At 42.0% G+C, this 17,507-nt stretch overlaps 1 protein-coding gene across 8 annotated transcripts in view; it reads right to left on the bottom strand.

The window, feature by feature from the left end:
* LOC110830265 (uncharacterized) overlaps nt 1-17,507 on the bottom strand; it is an 83,878-nt gene that overhangs the window by 52,110 nt on the left and 14,261 nt on the right. For 5 of the 8 annotated variants that reach the window (XM_087340441.1, XM_087340447.1, XM_087340444.1 and 2 more), the window contains exon 2: nt 12,100-12,153. The exons of 1 other annotated variant lie outside the window; for it this stretch is intronic. The gene's annotated coding sequence lies outside the window, so the exon portion shown is untranslated. Of the gene's footprint in view, nt 1-1,966; nt 2,191-7,066; nt 7,782-12,099; nt 12,154-17,507 lie in introns of those variants that run through there. 2 more of the 8 variants (XM_087340445.1, XM_087340446.1) reach the window with 2 other exon arrangements.

Genomic DNA, 17,507 nt, shown 5'->3' with positions numbered 1-17,507 from the left:
TTCCATTGCCTACGAATCTACTGTCCACTCAGAAAACCACCTCCCATATATCAACTATCCACTATCCTTCATTAAGGACATCTATACGAATTCGGACGACACGAACGCAATTCCATCAGTAACAAATAATTATTAGTGTAAAAGGGACAAACATTCACACTAACAGTGTGAATGACCTGGAACTCTAAAATAATACACACACGTAAATCTACCCCCCCCCCCTTAAATGATACCGCTCTGGGGGACAAAGCGGTCGAAACTTACGTCCTCCGGGTCAGTTGCATGAAACAAATTGTGTCCGATGACGTCTGTGATATTCCGTTACGTCACGCAGGTGAGACAAACCTTTGTAAAAACAATAACCCGTAATTAATCCGCTATATGAACGCGGGCGATCAATTTACCTGTCTGTCATGCCTGGACCCAACATCACGGCCATCTTGAAGGTGAATTCATTTTACTTAATCTTCATTACAGTAATGATCTCACAAGCAACTTTAGTCAGCTCAAAATAACTGCTACAATTCACGAACTGGCACGTTCTCGGTAGTGAATAGACGTGTAATAGCACGTCAGTTTGAAACAGAACGTAATCATATCATTAGTATTATCAAGGGAATTCAACACGAAACAGCATAATTGGCGCATTTAAAATTAATCAAAATAACATGACTTAATGACGTCATATAAAGTCTGCGTCTTCAGTACAGCTATTGGTTACCCAGTGATTTCCATACAAGGTAGTTACTTAAGAAAAGCATTTCGGTCTGCGCCTTATTACAGTTTGTGTTGAAGAACTTCATAAAGTCGTCCCACAACACTGTTTAAAAAAACCATTTCCCATACCAAACATGTACAACCTTTAAGTAGCCTCGGGACAGAGATAATTTTTCCATCATGGCCGAAGGCCATGGTATTACGTATCATGTAAGTTGTTACGAATAGTTGAAACAAAAAAATCCAAAACGAAAGATAAAATATGTGTCATCCTTTTATCAAGGACGGGCATCAATAATAACTACGTATGTGCTAACATCGATCTGCAAATATTAAAAACATGGAACATCTCGACGTTCTAAACATCAAACGGAATAAATTCGTGAATTAATTAATGTGTTCAGCAAAACTTCACGTGCGCCGAATAAAAATCGATGGCGGGCCACAGGGTGCACATGCCAGTCTCAGACTTCCGGATTTTTTTATAAATAATGACAACTCTTCGAGAACATTTATTCTCACAGTTCGTCATAATTCAGGGAGACCCCGCGGTCGAAAGTTCGGATTAAATTCTGCAAAGACATGTTTCCAAAATCTTTATCCACCTTAAACTGGTACAACGTGGAACAACTTCCGCGCGCAATTATTAAACGAACACAAAAATGTCGACATAAAAGTCCCAAAATGACTAACAAACAGGAAACACCCACTGCAATGCAACTTGGAATTAGTACCCGAGGGTCCTCGTACAGGACGTTTCGGACTTTTTGTTGTGAGCAGAATATCATGAACACAAATGCACAAACGCCTTGCCATGTTTATATATTTAAATTATTAAAATATATAATATAATTCAGGTCTATACACAAACTTTATTTACAGATGTTAAAATTTAAAATTTGCGCTATTCATCGTTACTACGATGTTACAATACTGCACAGTATTGTAACATCGTAGTAACGATGAATAGCGCAAATTTTAAATTTTAACATCTGTAAATAAAGTTTGTGTATAGACCTGAATTATATTATATATTTTAATTATAAAACACAAACATGACGCATTTAAACTTTAAACTTAAATTATTGTTAAGCTGTGAAATAAACTGGAAAACGTACATGGAGCTATTTAGACAAAACCTAAGATAAAATAAACTTAAAAAATACATTATCACACAAGACCACGTTTCAAGACGAATAATTGAAGCACCACACAAAAATATCCATCAATAACCAGCACATAACATTACCCTCTTCAAACAGTAGACTGCATTCATTGGTTCAGACTGTACCAGAAGTTTAAAACTTTCATACGAAACTAAACTTTTACAACTGAAAATCAAATAATATCGAAACAAGTTTCACACAATCTCCAACCTGACGTAGCGGATGAAAGTATTTCACACGCCGCGACAGATCTGTAGGTAATGTCCGGGGTTCGAAACTCCCAAAATGACAACACCTCTGCCCCTGAACGACCAACTGGCCTACTGGCCCGCCCAACAGCTCTCTCTCTCTCTCTCTCTCAGCCTTGGAGTCTGTGCGAATCGATCGAGCGTCATACGGCCACATCCCACCGCGCCCTCAGAACTATACGCATCGCCACTCTTTCAAATAAAATATATTTCCTGTATTACATTTAAAACGACCTTGAATATACGGTGTTACCAGCATAAAACAGCATATTACAGGGACGTCCCTAAAATAAATGCTAGCGGTCAGCATTTACACTTTCAAAGTAAAATGTGTTAACAGAGTATATTACCTGAAGATGGCAGTATTCTGGGATGTAACAACGCACAGTCCGGTAGAAAAATACTGACGTTTCAGAGGAACTTAAGTCAATTTTCACGGTTATGACCATTAATACCTACCAGACCACACGGTGCTACGTCACGGAAGACGTCATCTGCTACTAATTTACTGGTAATTAACAAACGTTTCGGCAAACACTGCAGTTATCTTCAAGGTAAATTCTCCTTCTTATCATTCACACCCGAAAGTCAAAATTGAAATTTAAAAAAAAAATATGATAAACACTGAATAATCAGTAATGTAATTTAATTAAATTATTTTAGATGTAGATTATATACTATGTATAACTTTAATTATACACCAACAGCTTTGAGGGTACAAAGTTGAAGAGAAATTATATCTGGGGGTACGCGAAGACATCTTAGGGGGTACGTGAAATTTAAAAATAATATATTATTTTATGATAAACACTGAATAATCAGTAATGTAATTTATTTAATTTATTTTAGATGTAGATTATATACTATGTATAACTTGAATTATACACCAACAAATTTGGGGGTACAAAATTGAAGAGAAATTATATCTGGGGGTAAGCGAACAAAAAAGGTTGAATACCACTGGTGTAAGCAACCACCTAAATCGTGAAGAGTTCGTTTTGCTTGTTACTCACCAGGTCAACCCCCCCACCCCCACCCCCCGGGGCCGATAATGTGACACGAATGTCACCCTGTTCACTAGATCCGACCCAGCGCCAAATGAACCCAGCGGAATCCAACGTCTTACTAATTCAACCCTTTGAAGCTTAACCTCGCCCGAATTACATTTAAGGACTCAGTCCGTACCGCAAAGAAAACACGTAACTTCACCATTACACAAATCAACTGGTTGACGCTGTTCAGGGAAATAACAGCTGTTTACAGTGACAACCACACGCAACACACAAATACAAAACGCAGAGTTATTCATTATTAAAGTAGCTGGTACATATAATTACCACTCAGCTTTAGAGGTTAAGATCAATTTCAGGTGGAATGAGTTTATTATTTCTCCAATGCGTGCTACATGCGCAGATCATGTCATCTTATTTGAGTCAATAAACGAGAAACGTTTTTGTGTACGCTAATTATGTGTTCAGACTAGCGCGTGTTTTATCTTGCAGCGGGCATTTATGGAGGAAATTCACAAAATTCAATCCATGGAGAAGAATTCTTGTTGAAAATCCGCTACTCGTTTCATTAAACTCCAGGTGTTGTACGTAATTCACCATACGGTTCGCAATTTATTGCGTTCCCGAATTAGCAGTCGTGTCGACAGTGCTATTTACGTGGAACTGAAGGTTCCGGTTTTGCTTGGGACTGATTCTTCGATGGCCAGTCGTAGCACGACGGTTTGAAGAATATGATTTGGAGAAACTGATTAAAGGAGTTACAAACAAAATCTGTTATTTTCCCAATCCGCGGATTTAAAACGGCGCCCAAAGATAAGAATATCAAGGAAATAGTTCTGTGGAACACCCTGTACCACGGTTTACGTCATATTCGGGCTGCTTACCCGACCATCAGAATTTGAAGAAATAATAAACAATGGCAGCTTTGTTACGAAAGTTCTCTGGCGTAAAAAGGGGTCGAGATGATACGAAATACAACACCTGCTGTTGAAATTGTCGTAACAACTGCTTCCTTCCTCCTAAGATTTCACTTTTACAAGTTACACCGCGCCTGCGCAGCTGCGACAAACACTGGCCAAGACAAGAGTAACCATCCCCCCGATAATCCACGAAAATGTCAGAATACCGAAATCCGTCGCTGTCCGATTCCAACGTCGGCATTGGTAATTTTGTTAAACAATCACACCCGAACCACAAATAAAGTACCTTTCTTCCCAATACACCAAGCCGGGAAAAACAAATGCTTCTCACGCGACGCAAATCGACTCATTAAAAAATTTCAAAGTATTTACTAAAAATGTCTCATTAAAATTAAATTATTTGGTTATTCCGTCAAATCACAATGTATTTAAAATAAGATAATTAAAATAATTAAAATATCATGATATTTTAATTAAAGTTGTTTGTGTATAATTCAAGTTATACGTAGTATATAATCTACATCTAAAATAAATTAAATAAATTACATTACTGATTATTCAGTGTTTATCATAAAATAACATATTTTTTAAATTTCACGTACCCCCTAAGATGTCTTCGCGTACCCCCAGATGTAATTTCTTTTCAACTTTGTACCCCCAAAGTTGTTGGTGTATAATTCAAGTTATACGTAGTATATAATCTACATCTAAAATGAATTAAATAAATTACATTACTGATTATTCAGTGTTTATCATAAAATAATATTTTTCTTTTAATTTCACGTACCCCCTAAGATGTCTTCGCGTACCCCCAGATATAATTTCTCTTCGACTTTGTACCCCCAAAGTTGTTGGTGTATAATTCAAGTTATACATAATATATATAATCTACATCTAAAATGAATTAAATAAATTACATTACTGATTATTCAGTGTTTATCATATAATAATATATTTTTTTAAATTTCACGTACCCCCGGGGGTACGCGTACCCCAGGTTGAATACGACTGACATAGACAAGACGAAGAGCTAGCAGTTGGGTCTGCTTCGTTATGCAGGACACGGAAAATATTGTATGAAGGCCACTTGCTAAGTACAAAATTACTCCCACAGATGGGCATCTGGTTGGCTTCGTAAATCACGAGGACACGATAAGATATGCCGGTTCGTGCAAGCAACTGTTTGAATTCCTTGCCTATTTGAGGTGCCGACGAACTGTTCGGGGCTTTTACGATGTTATCCGCCCGACGTTGTGGCATTAGCCCCATTAAAATGCAACAACAAACAACTTACGAACTCATCCGAGAAAGGGCGTCCATGATTTCTATCATAAATGCGGTACTTTGTGGATTTTATCGGAGAGAGCTTTTTAAGTCGTGGTGATTAATTTCTGTAAAAAGTACAGCAGTCCCGCTATACGCCACGTAGGCGCTTAGGGGGGAGATACAGTACCATACGTTGGAATAACCCCAGCTTTCGCCAATTCTTCGCGTTTCTGTGCTGCATGCAACCCTTCAAAGCTCACGAGATACTTTAACCCTTTGAAGCCGAAGATCGTCTGAATATTATATATGAATTCAGTCCGTACCGCGAAGAAAACACTACACCTCACCATTACGAAAATCAGCTGGTTAACCCTTTGAAGCCGAAGCTCGTCTTCATAATATTTACGAATCCAGACCGTACCGCGAAGAAAACACTTCACTTAACCATTAGAAGTCGAATCAGACGGAACCACATAAGATTTAACAAAAGAACATCCCGGTCAAAGCCTCCGAGTTTCGTCCGCACAAGAGAATTTGAGAGTTCGTACAATTATCATAACGAAGAGCATTTTTCAAGCTGATCGTTGCCGTGGAGCAGGGTTATTATCTCTGATGTACAGATGAACTTCGGTTTTTAAAGTGTTAAAATACCTTATTTCGCAGACTGATCAAGACAACAGTCCTGTCGAGTGACGGGACCAGTACAGTTCTTCACAATAATTCTGCAACAGACCGTTTTACAACTTTCTTAGTATCGAGAATCTGTCTTCATTTCATAAACTGCTAGCTTCATCTACGTCTGATTGTGTCAGAACTGCTGACGAACGACTTTAAGTACACCACCGGTGGTACGCGAGCCAATGTTGAGTGGTACGAGAACTGTGTAAGAAAATCAAATGATAATATTAACCAGAAATACGAGATATCGCAAAACATGTTTCATCTGCCCGGAGCTGCTGTACCGACAAAGAGACGGCGGCCTTCAAGAAATACTGTAAGCCCACAAGTGACTTATAAAAATTTCATACTACGTGGTCATGGAAACTTCTACTCCCTATCCGCAGGGGATGCGAGATAACTCGAAACGAGGGGAAACTTTACTAACAAGTGACGTCACTCCTCGCTGACCTCACATGAAAGCAACAGAAGTAACTCCATGGAGTATCGTCGCTCTTGAGAACCCAACAAGCACTCCACTGATCATAAAACTTCATTACAGTGTTCACAAGATATAATAAAACCTCAATACAAATTTCTTCATTTATATAACAACTCTAGATATTATTAATTATAAATGCTTATATATTACCACCCAGCCTCCTGTCCAACAGCTACCGGGGGGTCTTTTCCCCGGTGATAAAGCTCCATCTAGTGTCGAGGTTGATAATTAGTATTAGTTTACCATCTCTCCCCCTGAGCGCCTACATGGCGAGTACCAGGACAGCTTCGGGTGCTCGACGTGGCTTTCAGAGACAGACATCTACACTCGAGAAGGAAAAGGAATGCCCCGAGATTGCTGTCATCTGAACCAAGCCAGAATCCGAAAATCATCTGTGCTATCAGGCCCGACCCGCGGGTAAAGATCCCTGTGACACGGCATTACATTGTACCCCGTCGACTGTAAAAGCCACATCGAGTATCTATGAATGTCGGTCCAATGTCGTCTATCAATTCGTTTTCCCCTTGAAAACGAAACACATCGATTAAAAACGAACCGATGTCAAATTATTCGAACTCACCTCACGAAGATGACTGTCCACAGTCTTTGTAGAAACTGATTGACGTTTCGGTGTTACTCAATGCGATGACTCATCGCTCTGATGACGTAAGCAGTTAACACCTCTGAAACGTCGATTAATTTATTCCACACTACACGGCGCAACGTCTAAGAGATACGTCTTAATAATACTTGTCGCCGTGAGAACCTGAAATATCACGATGACATCCTCTTGAATAGCAGGAAAGTCCGAGAATCACACATCGAAATCATCAGCGCTTATCGGAAGTCGACTGCACAGTAACGATCCTTCTGTGGTAAGCGTCTTATTATCACTAAATCCAGACACAATTACTCTGCCGTCAATGGAATGTATTAATGCTAGCTCTGTGCAGTCCTATACAATGCTGAATGGTGTTGGATCGCGGCCCATTTATGTTGACTAGTGACTGCCGGAAAACGTCTATTAAGCGAACAGAATGTCAGGCAGATGGGTTGCCATCAGACCCGGGCAGACTTTTTCTTTCACACTGCGTAAAGCCAGTATACCCCCTTGAAGTTTTAAAACCCGAATGGTAACTATATGTACCACCTGCTTAAACAATCGATTACTCTGCATTTTGTATTTACGAGTTTCATACAATTCACAATATGTGCAGGAATTATTTCCTTAAGAAACACCACGTTTTAGTCTCCCCAGTGGTCTCTTCCCCTCAGGCTTCCCAAATAGTGGACCCAACCAACTAGATGGCTTACGGAACCCAAAGGTTCATCACCGAATTAACCAAAGCCCTCCACCGGACCCTGTCCTGGGCCAACAAAATCCGGTCTCCTTCAACTCCTATCTCCCATAGATCCCGCCTGAGATTATCCTCCCATCTACGTCTAGGTCTCCCCAGAGGTCTCTTCCCCTCAGGCTTCCCAAATAGTGGACCCAACCAACCAGATGGCTTACCGAACCCGGAGGTTCATCACCGAATTAACCAAAGCCCTCCACCGGACCCTGTCCTGGGCCAACAAAATCCGGTCTCCTTCAACTCCTATCTCCCACAGATCTCGCTTGATATTATCCTCCCATCTACGTCTAGGTCTCCCCAGAGGTCTCTTCCCCTCAGGCTTCCCAACCAATACCCGGTGCACACCTCTTGTCCCATCCATGCGCGCTACATGCCCCGCCCATCTCATTCTTCTCGACTTAATCACCCTGACAATATTGGGAGAGGAGTGCAGATTTTTAAGCTCGTCATTATGCAGTTTTCTCCACGCCCCATCGTCTTCTCTCCTAGGCCCAAATATCCTCCTCAACACCCGATTCTCAAACACCTGCGATCTGTGTTCCTCCCTCTGAGTGAGAGACCATGTTTCGCACCCATACAAAACAACAGGCATAATTGGTTTATATATTTTAATCTTTAGGTTTTTAGAAATCAGACGGGAAGACAAAATATTTTGAACTGAGAAGTAGCAAGCATTTCCGGAATTTAATCTCCTCCTAACTTCCTCCTGAGTGTAATTTTGATTTGCTGTTGTTGTTCCCAGATATTTGAACTTTGTAACCCTTTCAAAGGACTTATTAGCCACCCTAAGATAATTTTGCCCGCGTGTCTTCTGACGACGAGACACTAACATGTACTTACTTCGAGCCCCACCTGTCTACTAGCCTCTAGTAAAACTTCAGCCTTCCTCTTTATTGTATTCATATCGTCCCCCAAAAAATTAACATCATCAGCAGAAGGCAATAGCTGATGTGTCCCATTCAATTGCAAACCCTCCTGCCTATCTTGGACTTTCCTGATGGCATATTCTGACGCAAAGTTAAAGAGCAATGGAGATAAAGCATCTCCTTGTTTTAGACAGTTCTTGATTTAAAATAAGTCAGACAAATATTTACCTATACGAATATTTCTACAGGTTTAATTTAAGCACACGCTTCTTTGGTATATTTAGAATATTTAGAATATTACAAATCACTTCTCTCTTAACAGAGTCATAGGCTTTTTTTCTAAATCTATAAATATTTGATGCACTCCCATGTACTCCATTTTTTCTCTAGTATCTGACGAATGCAGAAGATCTGATCAGTTGTTGATCTGTCACGTCTGAATCCACTCTGACGATTCCCAATAAATTCATCAACACATGGAGTTAGTCTCGCCAGAAGAATGTTTGATAGAATTCTGTCTGAGGCTGACAGAAAAGAAATTCCTCGGTAATTACCACACTCAGTCTTGTCCTCCTTCTTATGAATAGGGTAATTTTTCAATATCCGGTTTAATTTATCGACGCGTCCTACTTGCAGTGGCGGATGTCAACAACCCACCACTCATTCTTCCGCCGGGACTAAAACACGCGCTTGTGTAACTCTGCCACTGCTTCGCTGAGCACAAGACGAAACCACGACCAATTCGAAACACGTCACTGCTTAGTTAATCCCTCCCTCGCTACGACACATAAGCGAGCATTCCCGGAACTTCGTTGTCACACCTCGTACCTAGAACGCGTTCTGTTCACGGAACGACAGCTCCGTAATTATCAGTGACTGACGCTAAGACGTATTAAGTACAAAACAATGCCTCAGCGTCAGGCATTAATTTCATGAAAGAACACACAAAATACTAATTACATACGTCGACGAATTTCAAGGATGTCCCCAGCGTGCGCCGCCATCATTGGTTTTATTTTTAAATTTATTATCCGCTTGAGGCCTGGACGGGATCCTTATTCAGTCATTCTTCCTTCATGATCCATTTTCTCTGCATTCGTCTAGTTTAAAATTAAATACCGCACAGCCAATCTGTGATGCATCAAGCTTGTATTCTAAAACCGATTAAATCAAACATAAACCGCCTATTCTGAGCATACGAGGTGCGATCGGAAAGTTTACAGACTGTGTCAATAGAGGGCGAACCGGATGTAGTACGAGCTTCTGCCGCTAGGGGGTGCGGCCTACATTCATAGTGAATCAGTGTGCCAGCCGGCATCATCGAATTAGCATTTGTTTCTTTGTTACGGGCGTTTTGGTAGTGCATTACACCGACCCTCCTGCGATTTCGGAATGGCGTGTGCATCAAATTTTGCCAAAGACTCGCCAAAACGGCTACGGAAACCTATGAAATGCTAAAGCAAGCATTTGGGGAGTCCGCAATGGGTCGTGCACAAACTTTTGTGTGGCATTCACGTTTTAAAAATGGCCGAACCTCTGTCGATGATGACGAGCGTTCTGGACGACCATCTTCGAGCACAACGCCCGAAAATGTTACGAAGATTCGGCAGGCCATTCACGAAGATCGACCATCGTCGTACCATCAACGACTTGTGCGACATTGTTGGGATAGGCTATGGGACCTGTCAGTTGATTTTAAAGGAGGAACTCCACATGCGACGCATCCTGTCTGAGGACCAGAAGCAGTATCGACTTCTCGTTTGTCAGGAGCTCAAAGATCTTGCAAGAACCGACCCCAACTTCCTTTCTAAGCTCCGTGTGACTTCTTCCTATTCCCAAAGATGAAAATTCAGCTAAAGGGAAGGAGATTTGAGACGATAGAAGAGATTCAGGCAGAATCGCAGATGGTGCTTGACAGGCTGACAAAGAAAGATTTCCAGGGATGCTTCCAGGCTTGGCAGCGGCGCTGGGATCGTTGTGTTCACTCCCAGGGGAACTACTTCGAGGGTGATGGATGAATTTAATACCTGAGATAAGTGTACGGGTTTTTATACGCGCAGTCTTGAAACTTTCCGATCGCACCTCGTAAAAGTTGCTTCTCTCAGTCCTACATAATACAGTAACATAAAGAAGCCAATGTCGTGCCCTTTCAAATCACTTCCTAGCTACCATTAACCGTATTCATGTAACCAGTTCCACACTAAATAACCAGTGTGACTGGTACAGTTTCGCCAAATATCCAAAGAACCAATCAAAAAGTTGGACAACGGTCCCATCACCTGACTTACTTATTTTATAGTTCTGTTCGTCGAAATGTCGAACTCGGACTAACGTAGCCGGCTGTGAACGTCACCGCGTCACGTCTATTGAATATGCAGTCCAGGACAGCCAAGGGGCGGTCCTCGAGGTGTCGGATCGGCTGGGAGGGTTAATAATTTCTCATCGTAAAATGATGAGCACGTCAGAAACACTAAACTTGTCCTTGGGTTTCATTTGGAACGATCCAAGTAACAATTAACGCCGTGTGGACACGTCGTTTCGAAGAAACATACTGTCACCATCTTCAGGGCTACGTAAAATCATGACCTCCTGGCACAATTATTTTCCTAGACCTTTCAAGTAAATTAGCGGGTCCGAACCTACAACTCCAACTCACCTTACTCGTGTCCGGGAGGTACCTGGTTCGATTCCTCGACGCGATAATTACCATAAAGTAAGTGCAGATGATACCATCAGGTCAAATTTAATTCTTCGCATTCGATACTAATAACCGCAATCGATATCACCAACATATCGATCTTCAAGGTCACTGTCGCTTCACCCTTTATCCTTCCACGATCACCAACGATAACACTGAACATATCGTAAAGCGACCAATCAGCAACCAGACGCTCGGGTGAATGACGCCCTCGTTGCTAGGCCGCTGCTCATACAAGTTGCGCAAAAGCTGGCAAGGTGCGAGCAGAACTCGTTTTCATTATCTAAAATTACGTGGCATCCTCAGGCATTTCGTAATGCGTATCCTGACAGCAGAGCACCGAATGAAAAACGTAAAAATATGCGGATGATCTGATGGCAAAACACGCCATGCTTTTGCGCACCTAGCGTCAGCAGCGGCCTAGCAACCAGAGTAACTTCGCAATTCGACTGTCAGTGGGGAGGAAGTTGGGAGAGTCTGTTGTAAGGGGGAGGACCGGGTTCTGATTCCATTCTTGTTCCAGAGTACGTGACCCTTCTTGGGGCTGCGTTTTAAATGGTAGCTGAGCGTTATAATGCAATTCATAAAACTGTCCCTTACACGTGTCAAAGAGCCAGTTATATTTTATTCCTTTTAAGTTGACATAAATTATCCTATTGAACAAATTTCTTATTTGACACGCGGTCCTACTTACTTCGTGGTTCATCCCACTTTGCAGCGCTGATTCAAAATGCACGATTTTCAGGATCTGGAATGAAAAAAAAAATCAATATTCGAAAGCATTCGTAGATATTTACTATGGTCGTGATATTTGAGCCAGATAGAGACACATAAGGGTGGAGTTCATTTCTTCACCATCTCGTCCGAAACCCCCTTCGGGCCCACGCATTAACATCTCCAGATGATACAGGAAAATTTTCCCTGCTGTCAAGACGGCCACTCGCCTAACAGTGCCGAGGTTAAGAATGCTCCACAAACTTTACACCTCCAGTGTTTTCTACTCTCAAACCATTATCCTGAGAAGCTGATATTCGTTCAGCCTACCAAGAAATTACTTACCTTTCAAGGGTCTCTAATTTTCACTGGAAACGAAAATCATCTGTCAGAATAATACATTCTCCTGTAAAGAGATTCGAAATGGGTACCTCTTAATAACAGTGCTTTACAGCTACGGTACCCTAGTCGGTTTAATTACCAAGTTACGTACAGCCTCACTGATGCAATTAGGAACTCGATGCACGCACGAACGACTTGGTAACCACGACGTTCTTAACAAGCGTAAACAGATTGAAGTCATAACCATGAAATTAGTTGTGACGATTAAGCGTTGTTGTAAACACTTTTAAGTAACAATAAAATTCGCAACTAAGACATTTTCCTTTTGTCATCACGTGCGGCACATAACAGAACCCGTGTGCTTGTAACTCCACCGCCTGGCAACACGCAACCCGTTCGCTCAAATCGCCATAAACGTCTCGACAGACGAATGCCCCTGCCAGGGTCGCAACACACACTACACGCCGCTTTCACGTATCGTAAGTTTGCCATATACGGTTCTGAGTAATGAATGATAATGACGTGTGGTCTTTGCTACAGAACCAACTCACGTTTAAAACCTGCATGAGGAATTCAATTCATGAATATAAACATTTTCGAAAACATTAGCTCTTACCATCCTGTAGTAATGGATTAAAGCAACGGATGACATTTATTTTCGAATATCTAAAGCACTCGACCGTATGTCGTCTGATTGCATTCAGGAGGTGTGACTTAGAAAACACAGACTGTCACTTGACCTCCACGAACTGTCAAAAGAAGTCACCATTCTTTTGTCTTAAGCTGCACATGTGACAGCCACGGTGGTCTAGCGGTTAGAACGCTGGGGTCTCGGGTTCGATTCCCGGCGGTGCTCGAATTTATAACTTGTGTTGGGCAAGGCCGTGGTCTAGGCATCACGGAGTTTTCCTCCGTGGCATCCCAACAATTACTCCATTCACACACAGAAGAAGGCAATGGCAAACCACTTCTGGATCATCTGCCAAGAACGTATATGAACAGGTCCCAGTCCGAGAAGAGAAAAGGATGGAAGGATCCTGTTCATATGGACCTGTCGTCAGACAGAACACTAAATAATAATAATAATAATAATAATAATAATAATAAGCTGTACATGTGGGCATCATGCTGTGACAATATTCCAACAATAAAGATAGGACCCATACTGCGTTGTTGCCTCCATCATCGCCCTGACGATGGAGGCAGAAAGCACCCTCGAAACGTCTAAAAATTAAATATCATTTCATGGAGAAGTCTATGTATTTATGATCAGTGTGTAATTCGGACCCAGGGCCTCACTAAAATCTGCAACTTAGTCATGTCAATATTTTATATACGCAAGCTGACAGTTGTAAATCGCGTTTCAAAACAGCTGCCTGTGTCTTCTTGTGCTATCCTGATCACCGACGAGAGTGTAATTCGGCCAAATGGTTCGAATATACTACTCCACACACGACAAATAAGAAAATCAAACGAAACTTCTGGCACATACTATAAAGATGATGGCAACTACGAAACATGGAGTTGCGAATGAAGCAGGGCGAAATATTAAACGTGCCAAAAATTACTCTTAAAAGAAGCGACTGAAAACTGACGTCATCGAATAATTATTACTAGGCCTACTGGTGAATCCCAGATGTGGAAAAGTTCATGTCCAGCAAGATACATTTGGAAGAAATGTCTATGGTTCACTGTAGAATCTTACATAAACAAAGTCTTCCAACAAAAACTGCTACAAACAAATCTTCATTTTTCATCAATCGTCCCGAGAGAGGAAAAAACCAGCCGAGGAATCTCCCTACGCAGTGCGTGTGTCAGTCTTGGGTAATTTCAAATAATTAGCTGGGGAAACCACTCAAATTCAAACTCTGTTCCCAGCATGATAAACATTTCAAACAGTTTCAACCCCAAAAAGTAGGAAAGTTCGATGCGTCACCACACAAGGAGACAAAGAAATGCCCGGCCCGTACAGCAAAGAAAACACAGCTTTTCACAACTACAAATACAAACTGATTAACGCTGTTATGAAAAGTATTTTGTTTATTCAGATAATCACAACACACGCTGCAGGCAAAATTGTAGGACAGTTACAGCTGGTGGTACATTTAGTTACCAGAATCGTTCTGTATTGGCTCCGAGCTCATCAATGCAATGCTCGAGTCGTACAGCGCCCGCGGGCTCCTCCAGACTTCATTTGGAATTCTAGGTCGTCGCGAAGACACACATCTCAACGCTCGGCGTCTACTGAACTCAGAAATACCAAATACAGTTCAGCGTTTGCTTGTGTAATTAAGTAATTACATGACGTTAGAAGTGGAGAATATTTTTAGAAAGATCCTTTATTTAAATTAGCTGTCACACGGCATTTTTCATGAGGTAGTGTCCAACGGCATGTCACTGCTACCGAGTTTCATAAACATTGGTCAGCCCGTTGAAAGGTAACATACGCGAACAGATGGTCCTCCACACAGAAATCAGCCTACAGAAGTTTGTCTTGCATAGGCCAACCAGAACCGCCACGGTGGTCTAGCGGTTAGAACGCTGGCCTTGTAATCCTGGGTTCTCGGGTTCGATTCCCGGCGGTGCCCGAATTTATAACTTGTGTTGGGCAAGGCCGTGGTCTAGGCAACACGGAGTTTTCCTCCGTGGCATCCCAACAATTACTCCATTCACACACAGAAGAAGGCAATGGCAAACCACTTCTGGATCATCTGCCAAGAACGTATATGAACAGGTCCCAGTCCGAGAAAAGGATGGAAGGATCCTGTTCATATGGACCTGTCGTCAGACAGAACACTAAATAAATAAATAAGGCCCACCAGGAAATGGAATCCGAAATTTTTATAGAATGGACACGGCATGGACCTACATGAAGCTAGGTACGTAGTTTGGCCACTGAAAGGAAAATGGTAATTAAATATACCAGTCTTTTGTAGTTTGTATTTATAGGTTTCATATAATTCTCACTGCAACCACAGATAATTTCCTTAACAGCTTTAGTCAGTTTTCTTTGAGGTACGGACTGAACTCATATTTGTTAAGAGTTTCGACTTCAAGGGGTTAGCAACGCAAAGTTGTGTCTCGTGAAACAACTCGTCAGTCCAAAAACGGGGGGAAACATTGAACGCAAGGAGGGGAGGGCAGAGAGACGAACTTCTGGAGCCCTGCAGTCTACCCGGCTCAAATGATAAATCAATATCAGACCAGACTACAATTTAGTAAACACTCGCTTCTAGGGCGCTCCGCACATGTAGCCCTGTGATGGATTCCAGGCAAGATCGAATGTTATCAGCTACGTTCATAAATCCACCCCCTTCCCACCTCCTCTCTCTTACCGTCACCCTAAAATGGTGGAATGATGCGTACGAGAAATTGACTCTCTAAGCCCCAAATTGTCCATGAGACTGAGCTCGAGGTGAACATCGCCGAAGAATAAATTACGCTCCGAGGCGCCTCGGAAGTCAGCAGAGCTGACCAATCACCATGAAGCGTGCAAAGCTTGGAATCGGAAGATGTAATAACAACATTAACGTGGTCACCTAACTGAACCCTTGCAAGAAAAAGGTTCCGTTTGCATCGGACGTTAAGAGTAATTTCGGGATTATACACCAAGGAAGAGAGTACTTGAAATGCTGACAGTTACCCAGCTAGTTGCCAGCAATTACCCGTATTTTATGGTACCAAAATAAATAAGCATTCGCGAATAATCAACAGCGCGAGGTCCTCCAGCGTTTAGCGGAGCTAAAAACTGATTCTAGTTAGAAACAAGGAAGGAAAGTGTACTCCGCGTCAGAATACACAGACAATCTTCAAGCGCTCTTTGCTTCGCACATTTAGAAGCATTTTAAATTCATTCAGGAATAAAAAAGAAAGGTTTCTTAGATGGACTTTCGCCTCGACGGTTTAATACCATGAGGGCAGTTGAACAGAAACCCCTCCGCGGTAGATTACATTATCGACTCACTCAAAGCCACACAGTGGATGCAAAAGCCGGGTTCCGGGGAAAATCTCGAAAGGCTTTTTCTACCATGAGCGTCACTTGATTCTGGTTCTGTGGCACAATCACGTGACAGCAGAGGAGACAGAGATCCGGACCGTACGCCAGATGTCCCAGTCCCAACAACGCGTGGGCTACACCGCGGTCTTGATCGTCTTCGCTATTTGACGGGGGTGTCATCGTGCAAGTCTTCTTCAACTGCTGTTCCTGACACACGAGCGCGAGGCCAGAGAACGATAATTAATGAATCTCCTTCTGTTTGCCCCAAAGCTGAATCATAAAATCATGAGATTGCATGACACAATACTTCCGACTACAGAGCTCCGGGCGGGATTCTATCCAACCACCCTTACGCAAATACTTCGACCGGATATTGGACGTGCATAAATTATAAGCAGGTTATCATGAAAATCAATTCCCTGGAAGAGGTAGGTTATAAGAGGTAGCCTGCACTGCAGAACTAAGTATTATACACAAACAAGATATTTAGCTACCCCACTCCCCCAAAAGAAAACAGCAAAATTTCACTGCAGAATTCCGATAAATCATCTCACAGACAAACTGTGATCACTCGCCACCACATCATCAAAACTTACCCCGTGATTACTATCCCAACACCCTCACCACTAGTCCGTCAAAGGAACTCACTGACCTGGTCGGAAACGCTGTGTGGACTCGTACATAGACACCAACATTTCCTCGGAAGAAAATTCTGCCTCCATCTTCAGGGCTATAAATGGCGGCAACATTCTCTTACACAATGATGGAATCTACCTACCAGTTCACACGGCGTTAATGCCAACATGGTTTTTCGAGATCGTACACTTGTTCCACTAACAACAGATTTGTTTCCTGTAATAAATTTGCATCAACATCAAGGTAGGATGTGAAAGTTAAAACAATACAATACGCACTTCAAACTGAATTATAATATCCTTGGGGTCTTTCTTGGACGGTACAGCTGAATTAGAGCCACGGTGGTCTAGCGGTTAGAACGCTGGCCTTGTAATCCTGGGGTCTCGGGTTCGATTCCCGGCGGTGCCCGAATT

The sequence above is a fragment of the Zootermopsis nevadensis genome, unplaced genomic scaffold, assembly GCF_977971745.1.
Source record: "Zootermopsis nevadensis isolate Lab colony 2312 unplaced genomic scaffold, Znev_1.0 Znev_ptg000061l, whole genome shotgun sequence".
Taxonomy (NCBI): Eukaryota; Metazoa; Arthropoda; class Insecta; order Blattodea; family Termopsidae; genus Zootermopsis; species Zootermopsis nevadensis.
The sequence above is the reverse complement of the archived record's forward strand: the minus strand, read 5'-3'. Positions and strand labels throughout refer to the sequence as shown.